Source organism: Periplaneta americana, chromosome 4 (genome assembly GCF_040183065.1).
Source record: "Periplaneta americana isolate PAMFEO1 chromosome 4, P.americana_PAMFEO1_priV1, whole genome shotgun sequence".
In the NCBI taxonomy this organism is placed as follows: domain Eukaryota; kingdom Metazoa; phylum Arthropoda; class Insecta; order Blattodea; family Blattidae; genus Periplaneta; species Periplaneta americana.
In genome coordinates this window covers 16,808,172-16,824,842 of record NC_091120.1, presented here as the reverse complement: position 1 = coordinate 16,824,842, position 16,671 = coordinate 16,808,172, and the positions used below count along the sequence as shown (strand labels likewise).

Below are 16,671 nucleotides of genomic sequence, written 5' to 3'. Positions count from 1 at the left end.
GTTATGGCGGCAAGAAGGTCCCCTTTTTTTCTCGAAAATCAGAAAGTGTTCGCGATTGCCATTTTGATGCTATCGTGTAAGAAGCAAGTCAAGGGGGTATACAGGGCCGCATCCCGTTCCTCGGTATGGCCATTATTTCAGGAATTAGAGACTGAAATATTTCAGGTACCCAAAAATTAAGGCTAGAAAAAAGTGCGGCGGATTTGCCGGATATTAGCGGTGATTACTAGATAAGGTGCGAGGATGCTACAGTTAAAAGGGCGGGCCTTTGAGTCGTTTCGTTCTCCTTGTGTAGAAAAAAGTCTGTTTTGGAAGGGCAAAATGACCATTTTTTGAAATTTTGCCGGCCTCTCCCGTCCAAACGCAGGAGGATAGAGAGTTGTCCTTTATACTGGAGATAGAGTTCGACGAGCTGTATTCAACGCACTCATCGGCTTTGTTGTCACTACACGTAGTGAGGAGTTAAGGCGGCAAGAACGTCGGCGGAAGGGTGGTCTAAACCCTTCCCCTTTTTTTCTCGAAAATCAGAAAGTGTTCGCGATTGCCATTTTGATGCTATCGTGTAAGAAGCAAGTCAAGGGGGTATACAGCGCCGCATCCCGTTCCTCGGTATGGCCATTATTTCAGGAATTAGAGACTCAAATATTTCAGATACCCAAAAATTAAGGCTAGAAAAAAGTGCGGCGGATTTGCCGGATATTAGCGGTGATTACTAGATAAGGTGCGAGGATGCTACAGTTAAAAGGGCGGGCCTCTGAGTCGCTTCGTTCTCCTTGTGTAGAAAAAAGACTGTTTTGGAAAGGCAAAATGACCATTTTTTTTTAATTTTGCCGGCTTCTCCCGTCCAAACGCAGGAGGATAGAGAGTTGTCCTTTATACTGGAGATAGAGTTCGACGAGCTGTATTCAACGCACTCATCGGCTTTGTTGTCACTACACGTAGTGCGGAGTTATGGCGGCAAGAAGGTCGGCGGAAGGGTGTTCTAAACCCTTCCCCTTTTTTTCTCGAAAATCAGAAAGTGTTCGCGATAGCCATTTTGATGATATCGTGTAAGAAGCAAGTCAAGGGGGAATACAGGGCCGCATCCCGTTCCTCGGTATGGCCATTATTTCAGGAATTAGAGACTCAAATATTTCAGGTACCCAAAAATTAAGGCTAGAAAAAAGTGCGGCGGATTTGCCGGATATTAGCGGTGATTACTAGATAAGGTGCGAGGATGCTACAGTTAAAAGGGCGGGCCTCTGAGTCGCTTCGTTCTCCTTGTGTAGAAAAAAGTCTGTTTTGGAAGGGCAAAATGACCATTTTTTGAAATTTTGCCGGCCTCTCCCGTCCAAACGCAGGAGGATAGAGAGTTGTCCTTTATACTGGAGATAGAGTTCGACGAGCTGTATTCAACGCACTCATCGGCTTTGTTGTCACTACACGTAGTGCGGAGTTGTGGCGGCAAGAAGGTCCCCTTTTTTTCTCGAAAATCAGAAAGTGTTCGCGATTGCCATTTTGATGCTATCGTGTAAGAAGCAAGTCAAGGGGGTATAGAGGGCCGCATCCCGTTCCTCGGTATGGCCATTATTTCAGGAATTAGAGACTCAAATATTTCAGGTACCCAAAAATTAAGGCTAGAAAAAAGTGCGGCGGATTTGCCGGATATTAGCGGTGATTACTACATAAGGTGCGAGGATGCTACAGTTAAAAGGGCGGGCCTTTGAGTCGTTTCGTTCTCCTTGTGTAGAAAAAAGTCTGTTTTGGAAGGGCAAAATGACCATTTTTTGAAATTTTGCCGGCCTCTCCCGTCCAAACGCAGGAGGATAGAGAGTTGTCCTTTATACTGGAGATAGAGTTCGACGAGCTGTATTCAACGCACTCATCGGCTTTGTTGTCTCTACACGTAGTGCGGAGTTATGGCGGCAAGAACGTCGGCTGAAGGGTGGTCTAAACCCTTCCCCTTTTTTTCTCGAAAATCAGAAAGTGTTCGCGATTGCCATTTTGATGCCATCGTGTAAGAAGCAAGTCAAGGGGGAATACAGGGCCGCATCCCGTTCCTCGGTATGGCCATTATTTCAGGAATTAGAGACTCAAATATTTCAGGTACCCAAAAATTAAGGCTAGAAAAAAGTGCGGCGGATTTGCCGGATATTAGCGGTGATTACTAGATAAGGTGCGAGGATGCTACAGTTACAAGGGCGGGCCTCTGAGTCACTTCGTTCTCCTTGTGTAGAAAAAAGTCTGTTTTGGAAGGGCAAAATGACCATTTTTTGAAATTTTGCCGGCCTCTCCCGTCCAAACGCAGGAGGATAGAGAGTTGTCCTTTATACTGGAGATAGAGTTCGACGAGCTGTATTCAACGCACTCATCGGCTTTCTTGTCACTACACGTAGTGCGGAGTTATGGCGGCAAGAAGGTCGGCGGAAGGGTGGTCTAAACCCTTCCCCTTTTTTTCTCGAAAATCAGAAAGTGTTCGCGATTGCCATTTTGATGCTATCGTGTAAGAAGCAAGTCAAGGGGGAATACAGGGCCGCATAACGTTCCTCGGTATGGCCATTATTTCAGGAATTAGAGACTCAAATATTTCAGGTACCCAAAAATTAAGGCTAGAAAAAAGTGCGGCGGATTTGCCGGATATTAGCGGTGATTACTAGATAAGGTGCGAGGATGCTACAGTTAAAAGGGCGGGCCACTGAGTCGCTTCGTTCTCCTTGTGTAGAAAAAAGTCTGTTTTGGAAGGGCAAAATGACCATTTTTTGAAATTTTGCCGGCCTCTCCCGTCCAAACGCAGGAGGATAGACAGTTGTCCTTTATACTGGAGATAGAGTTCGACGAGCTGTATTCAACGCACTCATCGGCTTTGTTGTCACTACACGTAGTGCGGAGTTATGGCGGCAAGAAGGTCGGCGGAAGGGTGGTCTTAACCCTTCCCCTTTTTTTCTCGAAAATCAGAAAGTGTTCGCGATTGCCATTTTGATGCTATCGTGTAAGAAGCAAGTCAAGGGGGTATACAGGGCCGCATCCCGTTCCTCGGTATGGCCATTATTTCAGGAATTAGAGACTCAAATATTTCAGGTACCCAAAAATTAAGGCTAGAAAAGGTGCGGCGGATTTGCCGGATATTAGCGGTGATTACTAGATAAGGTGCGAGGATGCTACAGTTAAAAGGGCGGGCCACTGAGTCGCTTCGTTCTCCTTGTGTAGAAAAAAGTCTGTTTTGGAAGGGCAAAATGACCATTTTTTGAAATTTTGCCGGCCTCTCCCGTCCAAACGCAGGAGGATAGAGAGTTGTCCTTTATACTGGAGATAGAGTTCGACGAGCTGTATTCAACGCACTCATCGGCTTTGTTGTCACTACACGTAGTGCGGAGTTATGGCGGCAAGAAGGTCGGCGGAAGGGTGGTCTAAACCCTTCCCCTTTTTTTCTCGAAAATCAGAAAGTGTTCGCGATTGCCATTTTGATGCTATCGTGTAAGAAGCAAGTCAAGGGGGAATACAGGGCCGCATCCCGTTCCTCGGTATGGCCATTATTTCAGGAATTAGAGACTCAAATATTTCAGGTACCCAAAAATTAAGGCTAGAAAAAAGTGCGGCGGATTTGCCGGATATTAGCGGTGATTACTAGATAAGGTGCGAGGATGCTACAGTTAAAAGGGCGGGCCTCTGAGTCGCTTCGTTCTCCTTGTGTAGAAAAAAGTCTGTTTTGGAAGGGCAAAATGACCATTTTTTTAAATTTTGCCGGCCTCTCCCGTCCAAAAGCAGGAGGATAGAGAGTTGTCCTTTATACTGGAGATAGAGTTCGACGAGCTGTATTCAACGCACTCATCGGCTTTGTTGTCACTACACGTAGTGCGGAGTTATGGCGGCAAGAAAGTCGGCGGAAGGGTGGTCTAAACCCTTCCCCTTTTTTTCTCGAAAATCAGAAAGTTTTCGCGATTGCCATTTTGATGCCATCGTGTAAGAAGCAAGTCAAGGGGGAATACAGGGCCGCATCCCGTTCCTCGGTATGGCCATTATTTCAGGAATTAGAGACTCAAATATTTCAGGTACCCAAAAATTAAGGCTAGAAAAAAGTGCGGCGGATTTGCCGGATATTAGCGGTGATTACTAGATAAGGTGCGAGGATGCTACAGTTAAAAGGGCGGGCCTCTGAGTCGCTTCGTTCTCCTTGTGTAGAAAAAAGTCTGTTTTGGAAGGGCAAAATGACCATTTTTTGAAATTTTGCCGGCCTCTCCCGTCCAAACGCAGGAGGATAGAGAGTTGTCCTTTATACTGGAGATAGAGTTCGACGAGCTGTATTCAACGCACTCATCGGCTTTCTTGTCACTACACGTAGTGCGGAGTTATGGCGGCAAGAAGGTCGGCGGAAGGGTGGTCTAAACCCTTCCCCTTTTTTTCTCGAAAATCAGAAAGTGTTCGCGATTGCCATTTTGATGCTATCGTGTAAGAAGCAAGTCAAGGGGGTATACAGGGCCGCATCCCGTTCCTCGGTATGGCCATTATTTCAGGAATTAGAGACTCAAATATTTCAGGTACCCAAAAATTAAGGCTAGAAAAAAGTGCGGCGGATTTGCCGGATATTAGCGGTGATTACTAGATAAGGTGCGAGGATGCTACAGTTAAAAGGGCGGGCCTTTGATTCGTTTCGTTCTCCTTGTGTAGAAAAAAGTCTGTTTTGGAAGGGCAAAATGACCATTTTTTGAAATTTTGCCGGCCTCTCCCGTCCAAACGCAGGAGGATAGAGAGTTGTCCTTTATACTGGAGATAGAGTTCGACGAGCTGTATTCAACGCACTCATCGGCTTTGTTGTCACTACACGTAGTGCGGAGTTATGGCGGCAAGAAGGTCGGCGGAAGGGTGGTCTAAACCCTTCCCCTTTTTTTCTCGAAAATCAGAAAGTGTTCGCGATTGCCATTTTGATGCTATCGTGTAAGAAGCAAGTCAAGGGGGAATACAGGGCCGCATCCCGTTCCTCGGTATGGCCATTATTTCAGGAATTAGAGACTCAAATATTTCAGGTACCCAAAAATTAAGGCTAGAAAAAAGTGCGTCGGATTTGCCGGATATTAGCGGTGATTACTAGATAAGGTGCGAGGATGCTACAGTTAAAAGGGCGGGCCTCTGAGTCGCTTCGTTCTCCTTGTGTAGAAAAAAGTCTGTTTTGGAAGGGCAAAATGACCATTTTTTGAAATTTTGCCGGCCTCTCCCGTCCAAAAGCAGGAGGATAGAGAGTTGTCCTTTATACTGGAGATAGAGTTCGACGAGCTGTATTCAACGCACTCATCGGCTTTGTTGTCACTACACGTAGTGCGGAGTTATGGCGGCAAGAAAGTCGGCGGAAGGGTGGTCTAAACCCTTCCCCTTTTTTTCTCGAAAATCAGAAAGTTTTCGCGATTGCCATTTTGATGCCATCGTGTAAGAAGCAAGTCAAGGGGGAATACAGGGCCGCATCCCGTTCCTCGGTATGGCCATTATTTCAGGAATTAGAGACTCAAATATTTCAGGTACCCAAAAATTAAGGCTAGAAAAAAGTGCGGCGGATTTGCCGGATATTAGCGGTGATTACTAGATTAGGTGCGAGGATGCTACAGTTAAAAGGGCGGGCCTGTGAGTCGCTTCGTTCTCCTTGTGTAGAAAAAAGTCTGTTTTGGAAGGGCAAAATGACCATTTTTTGAAATTTTGCCGGCCTCTCCCGTCCAAACGCAGGAGGATAGAGAGTTGTCCTTTATACTGGAGATAGAGTTCGACGAGCTGTATTCAACGCACTCATCGGCTTTCTTGTCACTACACGTAGTGCGGAGTTATGGCGGCAAGAAGGTCGGCGGAAGGGTGGTCTAAACCCTTCCCCTTTTTTTCTCGAAAATCAGAAAGTGTTCGCGATTGCCATTTTGATGCTATCGTGTAAGAAGCAAGTCAAGGGGGTATACAGGGCCGCATCCCGTTCCTCGGTATGGCCATTATTTCAGGAATTAGAGACTCAAATATTTCAGGTACCCAAAAATTAAGGCTAGAAAAAAGTGCGGCGGATTTGCCGGATATTAGCGGTGATTACTAGATAAGGTGCGAGGATGCTACAGTTAAAAGGGCGGGCCTTTGATTCGTTTCGTTCTCCTTGTGTAGAAAAAAGTCTGTTTTGGAAGGGCAAAATGACCATTTTTTGAAATTTTGCCGGCCTCTCCCGTCCAAACGCAGGAGGATAGAGAGTTGTCCTTTATACTGGAGATAGAGTTCGACGAGCTGTATTCAACGCACTCATCGGCTTTGTTGTCACTACACGTAGTGCGGAGTTATGGCGGCAAGAAGGTCGGCGGAAGGGTGGTCTAAACCCTTCCCCTTTTTTTCTCGAAAATCAGAAAGTGTTCGCGATTGCCATTTTGATGCTATCGTGTAAGAAGCAAGTCAAGGGGGAATACAGGGCCGCATCCCGTTCCTCGGTATGGCCATTATTTCAGGAATTAGAGACTCAAATATTTCAGGTACCCAAAAATTAAGGCTAGAAAAAAGTGCGGCAGATTTGCCGGATATTAGCGGTGATTACTAGATAAGGTGCGAGGATGCTACAGTTAAAAGGGCGGGCCTCTGAGTCGCTTCGTTCTCCTTGTGTAGAAAAAAGTCTGTTTTGGAAGGGCAAAATGACCATTTTTTGAAATTTTGCCGGCCTCTCCCGTCCAAACGCAGGAGGATAGACAGTTGTCCTTTATACTGGAGATAGAGTTCGACGAGCTGTATTCAACGCACTCATCGGCTTTGTTGTCACTACACGTAGTGCGGAGTTATGGCGGCAAGAAGGTCGGCGGAAGGGTGGTCTTAACCCTTCCCCTTTTTTTCTCGAAAATCAGAGAGTGTTCGCGATTGCCATTTTGATGCTATCGTGTAAGAAGCAAGTCAAGGGGGTATACAGGGCCGCATCCCGTTCCTCGGTATGGCCATTATTTCAGGAATTAGAGACTCAAATATTTCAGGTACCCAAAAATTAAGGCTAGAAAAGGTGCGGCGGATTTGCCGGATATTAGCGGTGATTACTAGATAAGGTGCGAGGATGCTACAGTTAAAAGGGCGGGCCACTGAGTCGCTTCGTTCTCCTTGTGTAGAAAAAAGTCTGTTTTGGAAGGGCAAAATGACCATTTTTTGAAATTTTGCCGGCCTCTCCCGTCCAAACGCAGGAGGATAGAGAGTTGTCCTTTATACTGGAGATAGAGTTCGACGAGCTGTATTCAACGCACTCATCGGCTTTGTTGTCACTACACGTAGTGCGGAGTTATGGCGGCAAGAAGGTCGGCGGAAGGGTGGTCTAAACCCTTCCCCTTTTTTTCTCGAAAATCAGAAAGTGTTCGCGATTGCCATTTTGATGCTATCGTGTAAGAAGCAAGTCAAGGGGGAATACAGGGCCGCATCCCGTTCCTCGGTATGGCCATTATTTCAGGAATTAGAGACTCAAATATTTCAGGTACCCAAAAATTAAGGCTAGAAAAAAGTGCGGCGCATTTGCCGGATATTAGCGGTGATTACTAGATAAGGTGCGAGGATGCTACAGTTAAAAGGGCGGGCCTCTGAGTCGCTTCGTTCTCCTTGTGTAGAAAAAAGTCTGTTTTGGAAGGGCAAAATGACCATTTTTTGAAATTTTGCCGGCCTCTCCCGTCCAAAAGCAGGAGGATAGAGAGTTGTCCTTTATACTGGAGATAGAGTTCGACGAGCTGTATTCAACGCACTCATCGGCTTTGTTGTCACTACACGTAGTGCGGAGTTATGGCGGCAAGAAAGTCGGCGGAAGGGTTTACCTTCCCCTTTTTTTCTCGAAAATCAGAAAGTTTTCGCGATTGCCATTTTGATGCCATCGTGTAAGAAGCAAGTCAAGGGGGAATACAGGGCCGCATCCCGTTCCTCGGTATGGCCATTATTTCAGGAATTAGAGACTCAAATATTTCAGGTACCCAAAAATTAAGGCTAGAAAAAAGTGCGGCGGATTTGCCGGATATTAGCGGTGATTACTAGATAAGGTGCGAGGATGCTACAGTTAAAAGGGCGGGCCTCTGAGTCGCTTCGTTCTCCTTGTGTAGAAAAAAGTCTGTTTTGGAAGGGCAAAATGACCATTTTTTGAAATTTTGCCGGCCTCTCCCGTCCAAACGCAGGAGGATAGAGAGTTGTCCTTTATACTGGAGATAGAGTTCGACGAGCTGTATTCAACGCACTCATCGGCTTTCTTGTCACTACACGTAGTGCGGAGTTATGGCGGCAAGAAGGTCGGCGGAAGGGTGGTCTAAACCCTTCCCCTTTTTTTCTCGAAAATCAGAAAGTGTTCGCGATTGCCATTTTGATGCTATCGTGTAAGAAGCAAGTCAAGGGGGTATACAGGGCCGCATCCCGTTCCTCGGTATGGCCATTATTTCAGGAATTAGAGACTCAAATATTTCAGGTACCCAAAAATTAAGGCTAGAAAAAAGTGCGGCGGATTTGCCGGATATTAGCGGTGATTACTAGATAAGGTGCGAGGATGCTACAGTTAAAAGGGCGGGCCTTTGATTCGTTTCGTTCTCCTTGTGTAGAAAAAAGTCTGTTTTGGAAGGGCAAAATGACCATTTTTTGAAATTTTGCCGGCCTCTCCCGTCCAAACGCAGGAGGATAGAGAGTTGTCCTTTATACTGGAGATAGAGATCGACGAGCTGTATTCAACGCACTCATCGGCTTTGTTGTCTCTACACGTAGTGCGGAGTTATGGCGGCAAGAACGTCGGCGGAAGGGTGGTCTAAACCCTTCCCCTTTTTTTCTCGAAAATCAGAAATTGTTCGCGATTGCCATTTTGATGCCATCGTGTAAGAAGCAAGTCAAGGGGGAATACAGGGCCGCATCCCGTTCCTCGGTATGGCCATTATTTCAGGAATTAGAGACTCAAATATTTCAGGTACCCAAAAATTAAGGCTAGAAAAAAGTGCGGCGGATTTGCCGGATATTAGCGGTGATTACTAGATAAGGTGCGAGGATGCTACAGTTACAAGGGCGGGCCTCTGAGTCGCTTCGTTCTCCTTGTGTAGAAAAAAGTCTGTTTTGGAAGGGCAAAATGACCATTTTTTGAAATTTTGCCGGCCTCTCCCGTCCAAACGCAGGAGGATAGAGAGTTGTCCTTGATACTGGAGATAGAGTTCGACGAGCTGTATTCAACGCACTCATCGGCTTTGTTGTCACTACACGTAGTGCGGAGTTATGGCGGCAAGAAGGTCGGCGGAAGGGTGGTCTAAACCCTTCCCCTTTTTTTCTCGAAAATCAGAAAGTGTTCGCGATTGCCATTTTGATGCTATCGTGTAAGAAGCAAGTCAAGGGGGAATACAGGGCCGCATCCCGTTCCTCGGTATGGCCATTATTTCAGGAATTAGAGACTCAAATATTTCAGGTACCCAAAAATTAAGGCTAGAAAAAAGTGCGGCAGATTTGCCGGATATTAGCGGTGATTACTAGATAAGGTGCGAGGATGCTACAGTTAAAAGGGCGGGCCTCTGAGTCGCTTCGTTCTCCTTGTGTAGAAAAAAGTCTGTTTTGGAAGGGCAAAATGACCATTTTTTGAAATTTTGCCGGCCTCTCCCGTCCAAACGCAGGAGGATAGAGAGTTGTCCTTTATACTGGAGATAGAGTTCGACGAGCTGTATTCAACGCACTCATCGGCTTTGTTGTCACTACACGTAGTGCGGAGTTATGGCGGCAAGAATGTCGGCGGAAGGGTGGTCCCCTTTTTTTCTCGAAAATCAGAAAGTGTTCGCGATTGCCATTTTGATGCTATCGTGTAAGAAGCAAGTCAAGGGGGAATACAGGGCCGCATCCCGTTCCTCGGTATGGCCATTATTTCAGGAATTAGAGACTCAAATATTTCAGGTACCCAAAAATTAAGGCTAGAAAAAAGTGCGGCGGATTTGCCGGATATTAGCGGTGATTACTAGATAAGGTGTAGGATGCTACAGTTAAAGGGGCGGGCCTCTGAGTCGCTTCGTTCTCCTTGTGTAGAAAAAAGTCTGTTTTGGAAGGGCAAAATGACCATTTTTTGAAATTTTGCCGGCCTCTCCCGTCCAAACGCAGGAGGATAGAGAGTTGTCCTTTATACTGGAGATAGAGTTCGACGAGCTGTATTCAACGCACTCATCGGCTTTGTTGTCACTACACGTAGTGCGGAGTTATGGCGGCAAGAACGTCGGCGGAAGGGTGGTCCTTCCCCTTTTTTTCTCGAAAATCAGAAAGTGTTCGCGATCGCCAATTCGATGCTATCGTGTAAGAAGTAAGTCCAGGTGGAATACAGGGCCGCATCCCGTTCCTCTTTATGGCCATTATTTCCGGAATTAGAGGCTGAAATATTTCAGGTACCCAAAAATTAAGGCTAGAAAAAAGTGCGGCGGATTTGCCGGATTTTTGCGGTGATTACTGGCAAAGATGCGGGGATGCTACAGTTAAAAGGGCGGGCCTCTGAGCCGCTTCGTTTTCCTTGTGTAGAGAAAAGTCTGTTTTGGAAGTCAAAATGACCATTTTTTGAAATTTTGCCGGCCTCTCCCGTCCAAACGCAGGGGGATAGAGAGTTGTCCTTTATACTGGAGATAGAGTTCCACGAGCTGTATTCAACGCACTCATCGGCTTTGTTGTGACCACAAGTACTGCGGAGTTATGGCCGCCAGAACGTCGGCGGAAGGGTGGTTTAAACCCTTCCCCTTTTTTTCTCGAAAATCAGAAAGTGTTCGCGATTGCCAATTCGATGCTATCGTGTAAGAAGTAAGTCAAGGTGGAATACAGGGCCGCATCCCGTTCTTCGTTATGGCCATTATTTCCGGAATTAGAGACTGAAATATTTCAGGTACCCAAAAATTAAGGCTAGAAAAAAGTGCGGCGGATTTGCCGGATTTTTGCGGTGATTACTGGCGAAGATGCGTGGATGCTACAGTTAAAAGGGCGGGCCTCTGAGCCGCTGTTTCCTTGTGTAGAGAAAAGTCTGTTTTGGAAGGTCAAAATGACCATTTTTGGAAATTTTGCCGGCCTCTCCCGTCCAAACGCAGGGGGATAGAAAGTTGTCCTTTATACTGGAGATAGGGTTCGACGAGCTGTATTCAACGCACTCATCGGCTTTGTTGTGACCACAAGTACTGCTGAGTTATGGCCGCCAGAACGTCGGCGGAAGGGTGGTTTAAACCCTTCCCCTTTTTTTCTCGAAAATCAGAAAGTGTTCGCGATTGCCAATTCGATGGTATCGTGTAAGAAGTAAGTCCAGGTGGAATGCAGGGCCGCATCCCGTTCCTCTTTATGGCCATTATTTCCGGAATTAGAGGCTGAAATATATCAGGTACCCAAAAATTAAGGCTAGAAAAAAGTGCGGCGGATTTGCCGGATTTTTGCGGTGATTACTGGCAAAGATGCCCGGATGCTACAGTTAAAAAGGGCGGGCCTCTGATCCGCTTCGTTTTCCTTGTGTAGAGAAAAGTCTGTTTTGGAAGGTCAAAATGACCATTTTTGGAAATTTTGCCGGCCTCTCCCGTCCAAACGCAGGGGGATAGAGAGTTGTCCTTTATACTGGAGATAGAGGTCGACGAGCTGTATTCAACGCTCTCATCGGGTTTGTTGTGACCACAAGTACTGCGGAGTTATGGCCGCCAGAATGTCGGCGGAAATCAGAAAGTGTTCGCGATTGCCAATTCGATGCTATCGTGTAAGAAGTAAGTCAAGGAGGAATACAGGGCCGCATCCCGTTCCTCGTTATGGCCATTATTTCCGGAATTAGAGGCTGAAATATTTCAGGTACCCAAAAATTAAGGCTAGAAAAAAGTGCGGCGGATTTGCCGGATTTTTGCGGTGATTACTGGCGAAGATGGGTGGATGCTACAGTTAAAAGGGCGGGCCTCTGAGCCGCTGTTTTCCTTGTGTAGAGTAAAGTCTGTTTTGGAAGGTCAAAATGACCATTTTTGGAAATTTTGCCGGCCTCTCCCGTCCAAACGCAGGGGGATAGAAAGTTGTCCTTTATACTGGAGATAGAGTTCGACGAGCTGTATTCAACGCACTCATCGGCTTTGTTGTGACCACAAGTACTGCGGAGTTATGGCCGCCAGAACGTCGGCGGAAGGGTGGTTCCCCTTTTTTTCTCGAAAATCAGAAAGTGTTCGCAATTGCCAATTCGATGCTATCGTGTAAGAAGTAAGTCAAGGTGGAATACAGGGCCGCATCCCGTTCCTCGTTATGGCCATTATTTCCGGAATTAGAGGCTGAAATATTTCAGGTACCCAAAAATTAAGGCTAGAAAAAAGTGCGGCGGATTTGTCGGATTTTTGCGGTGATTACTGGCGAAGATGCGGGGATGCTACAGTTAAAAGGGCGGGCCTCTGAGCCGCTTCGTTTTCCTAGTGTAGAGAAAAGTCTGTTTTGGAAGGTCAAAATGACCATTTTTTGAAATTTTGCCGGCCTCTCCCGTCCAAACGCAGGGGGATAGAGAGTTGTCCTTTATACTGGAGATAGAGGTCGACGAGCTGTATTCAACGCACTCATCGGCTTTGTTGTGACCACAAGTACTGCGGAGTTATGGCCGCCAGAATGTCGGCGGAAGGGTGGTTTAAACCCTTCCCCTTTTTTTCTCGAAAATCAGAAAGTGTTCGCGATTGCCAATTCGATGCTATCGTGTAAGAAGTAAGTCAAGGTGGAATACAGGGCCGCATCCCGTTCCTCGTTATGGCCATTATTTCCGGAATTAGAGGCTGAAATATTTCAGGTACCCAAAAATTAAGGCTAGAAAAAAGTGCGGCGGATTTGCCGGATTTTTGCGGTGATTACTGGCGAAGATGCGTGGATGCTACAGTTAAAAGGGCGGGCCTCTAAGCCGCTGTTTTCCTTGTGTAGAGAAAAGTCTGTTTCGGAAGGTCAAAATGACCATTTTTGGAAATTTTGCCGGCCTCTCCCGTCCAAACGCAGGGGGATAGAAAGTTGTCCTTTATACTGGAGATAGAAGTCGACGAGCTGTATTCAACGCACTCATCGGCTTTGTTGTGACCACAAGTACTGCGGAGTTATGGCCGCCAGAATGTCTCGAATGTCTCGAAAATCAGAAAGTGTTCGCGATTGCCAATTCGATGCTATCGTGTAAGAAGTAAGTCAAGGTGGAATACAGGGCCGCATCCCGTTCCTCGTTATGGCCATTATTTCCGGAAATAATGGCCATATCGAGGAACGGAATGTATTCTGTTCCCCCTTGACTTACTTCGGACACGATACCATGAAAATGGGAATCTCGAACACAAACTGATTATCGAGAAAAAACACCAAGGCTTATAAACTTCTATTGCGCCTACATTCTCGGCGCCTTATCTCCGCCGTATACGTAGTGACAAGAAATCTGATAAATGCAGCGAATAGATCTTCACGAAGTCTATCTTTAGTATAAGAGACAACTCTCTGTCCCAAGGCATATGGACGGTAGGGACCGTGATATTTAAAAAAAGTGGTCATTTTGGGCTTCCAAAAACAGAATTTTCTCTACACGAGTAGAACGAAGGTGCTCAGAGACCCGCGCTTTTCACTGTAGCATCCCCGCATATTCACTAATATTCACGAATAAAATCGATCAAATCCCTTGCACTTTTTCGTAGGCTCGTGCTTTTCAGCTGTGCATTTTTTATTCCTTGCAGTGATATAATTCCTCTTGAAACTGATTGTTGTTTGCCATTAGGTATGCATCGACTTATGAAACGTGAGATTTTTTCAAAATTTTGGCATTTAGTGGTTTTTTGTCTCATCTGGAAGCTCATTTTTTTATATTTTTTAAAAAATATGTAATTTTTACTCATTATCTAAATAGTCTCGTAATTATTTGGACATTTTTGTAGTAATAATCGCATTGTACTTTGGATACCTTACACCATCTGCAGTGTCTGTTTCTCGTATTTCACATTTTCTGACATTTATTATCCTTGCAACGGACGAAATATAGATTTAAAATTGGGCAAAAAACTTCACTGAGATACCAAGTCCAAGTTCAAAATTGTGGCTATGTTGCAAACCGATATTATTATTTATTTTAAATTGAATGTAGTTATTGAATTCCATGATTGTACTGATATAAATGTGGGATATGTTATGAATATTTTTCCTTTGGCATTCTTCATTTGTTTTTGCCTTGTTTATGTATTTCATGATGTCTTTGTTGCATTGTTGATTTAAAACATAGAGATATTAGAGCTGTAACATTGCTTTTGCTTATGTTTGCAGGCTGATTCCTCGGGTAGATGGCAGTATGTCGCTGGAGTGCCTGACAGTGATGTTCCCTTCATGTCGCAGACTGGTGTGGTCATATTGGCAGCACTGTCCTCGTGACATGCTACAGCTGGACACGTAAAGAGTTGCAATGTGAGGAGAAGGGAAGTTTGAAATAATGAGTGGTTTAGTTAAATAATACCAGTTTATTTCATGAAATGTATTAAACAGCTTAATTGCACTATAAATACGTGTGTGTGTAATATGTATAAAGGAATAGAGGAGAAATAATTCTTAACTATAAGAGACATACTGTAAATTGCATAAAGGCTAATTTCATTGTCAATGATTTTCAGTACCCAACATATTACAACTGTTAATAGGAGGCTCACAGTATAAAATGTTGACGTCATTATGTCTAGTGTTTCGTAAAGAGAAGGTGTTGAAGGAATAGATTATGGAGACGCAATGTGTAATGAATAACCCTCACTGTAGTGACTACAACATTACATGAGTGGCGTTATAAGCAATGTAGAAACAGGATATATTTATGAAGTATATTGTATAATGTTGATGATAATTTTTAAATATACATTTGAATATAAATGTTGACTACGCCTGTATACTTTGTATTTTATGACAGTAAAGTAATGTCAGTATGAACAAAGCGACATGAAGCAGGAATGCTTCCCTTGGACTCTTTGCTTGGAAGCGATCTGCACTTTATACTTAACTAGTGAGCTAACATAACATGCATATACGTCATTGAGTTCATACCTTACATTGCAATTGAGGCTAACTACACATGTGTATGACTAGATTTCAGTCTGGTGTGAATAGGACTTAACACGTCCAGCGCCTGAGTGGTCCCTAGGGTCTGCTATCTATATTTTTTGTGCGTGAAGGCAGTCCATATGGCTGTCAGCATCCCACTTTTTTTCGCGAGCTCTACAGATCTCCTGACGGCTGTAGTACCTATTGAATATGGATCAGACCGCTGCGGCCCTTGTCTATCGTTGGGGTTTGGATGGGGTTTATTATAGAATCATAAATCTAAACATAATAAGATGCATATCACTATGAATGCAACATTTTATTTTGATCATTATTTTGTAATGAACTTACAGTAACATTGATACTAACGATTGAACATTGCATCGTACTCTCTTGCTTTAAAATATTCGAAATGCAGTTTGAAGTTACGGAAAAATTACATTATCGAACTTTGTTTGAATCAGAGTACTTCACATTAGATTTTGTTTGACAAATAATATAACAAAATACAGTACTGAAACCTGTCTGAAAAATATTTATTCTCAATTCACTCTAGTCACACCCAGGTCACTCTTAACTCGCTCTCGCGTTAATCCTAAACACTTGCAAGTCACTCCCAAATCACTCTTAAGTCACTTTCCATTCATTGTCGAGTCGATCTTAAGTCACACCTAAGTCTCTCCGTATTCACTCTTTAGTCACTCCCTATCACTCTCGGTTCCCTCTTAAGTCACTCAAAAGTCATTCTCGATTTGCACATGAATCGCTCTAGATATACTCCATAGTCAATCTCGATTCACTCCGAAGTCAGTGCCTAGTCACTCCCAAATATTTATGTCACTCCTAAGTCATTCTTAATACACTCTCGATAAGTCCAAAGTCAATTTTAAAACTCTCATAAATCAGTTAACACACACATGACTCGATTCACTCTTACCTAACTTACTATGAAGTCACTCTCGATTTTCTCCCTAGTCACTCTTCATTCACTCCGAAGTCAATCTCGATTCATTCCCAAATCACTTCCAAATTAATCTTACAACACTCCCAAGTCACACTTTAAAAAGTCAGTTTTGAGTCACTCTTAAGTCACTCTCGATTCACACTCAAGTTACTCCCAAATCACTCCTGTCAGTCCTAAGTCAATGTTAAACACTCCCACGTCACTCAAAAAATCACTCCTCATTTCGGAGTGTCCAGATAAGGAAGACTTTTTGTTGGAATATACTTGTCCACCAATCCTAGTAAATTGAATATATTTATAACGCTAAAGAACGAAGAGAGAATGTAAATGATTACTTGAATATTATTTATACAGTTAAAGAACGATAACAGAATATAAATAACGTGAATATTATTTATATTGCTAAAGAACGAAAATAGAATACAAAAAATTATAAATTGAGTATTAATTATATCGCTTACAGAACGTGAACAGAATATGATTGATAATTTGAATATTATTTATATCGCTGAAGAACGATTAAAAAATAAAATGAAAACTTGAACAAGGCCCGAACTCAGAACCTTCGATTCATTGAGCAAGCACTCTACAGCTGGTTTATGAGACGCAGATATGAATTAGTACCATAGTTCCGGAACTGCTTCAACAAGAACATGCATTGTGTAACATCGCCATGGATGAATAGAAAATAGGATGCGAAACTACGTTCAGCATTATCTGACGGAAGGGGGTTCAAATAAGATGATCAGCGC

The 16,671-nt window shown here is 44.2% G+C and overlaps 1 long non-coding RNA gene across 1 annotated transcript in view; it reads left to right on the top strand.

Annotated features, from left to right (window-relative positions):
- LOC138697557 (uncharacterized) overlaps nt 1-16,126 on the top strand; it is a 216,040-nt gene extending 199,914 nt beyond the window's left edge. The window contains exon 7 of the long non-coding RNA XR_011331585.1: nt 14,197-16,126. This is a non-coding gene — a long non-coding RNA (uncharacterized lncRNA). The remainder of the gene's footprint in view (nt 1-14,196) is intronic.
- The last annotated feature ends 545 nt before the right edge of the window (nt 16,127-16,671 follow it).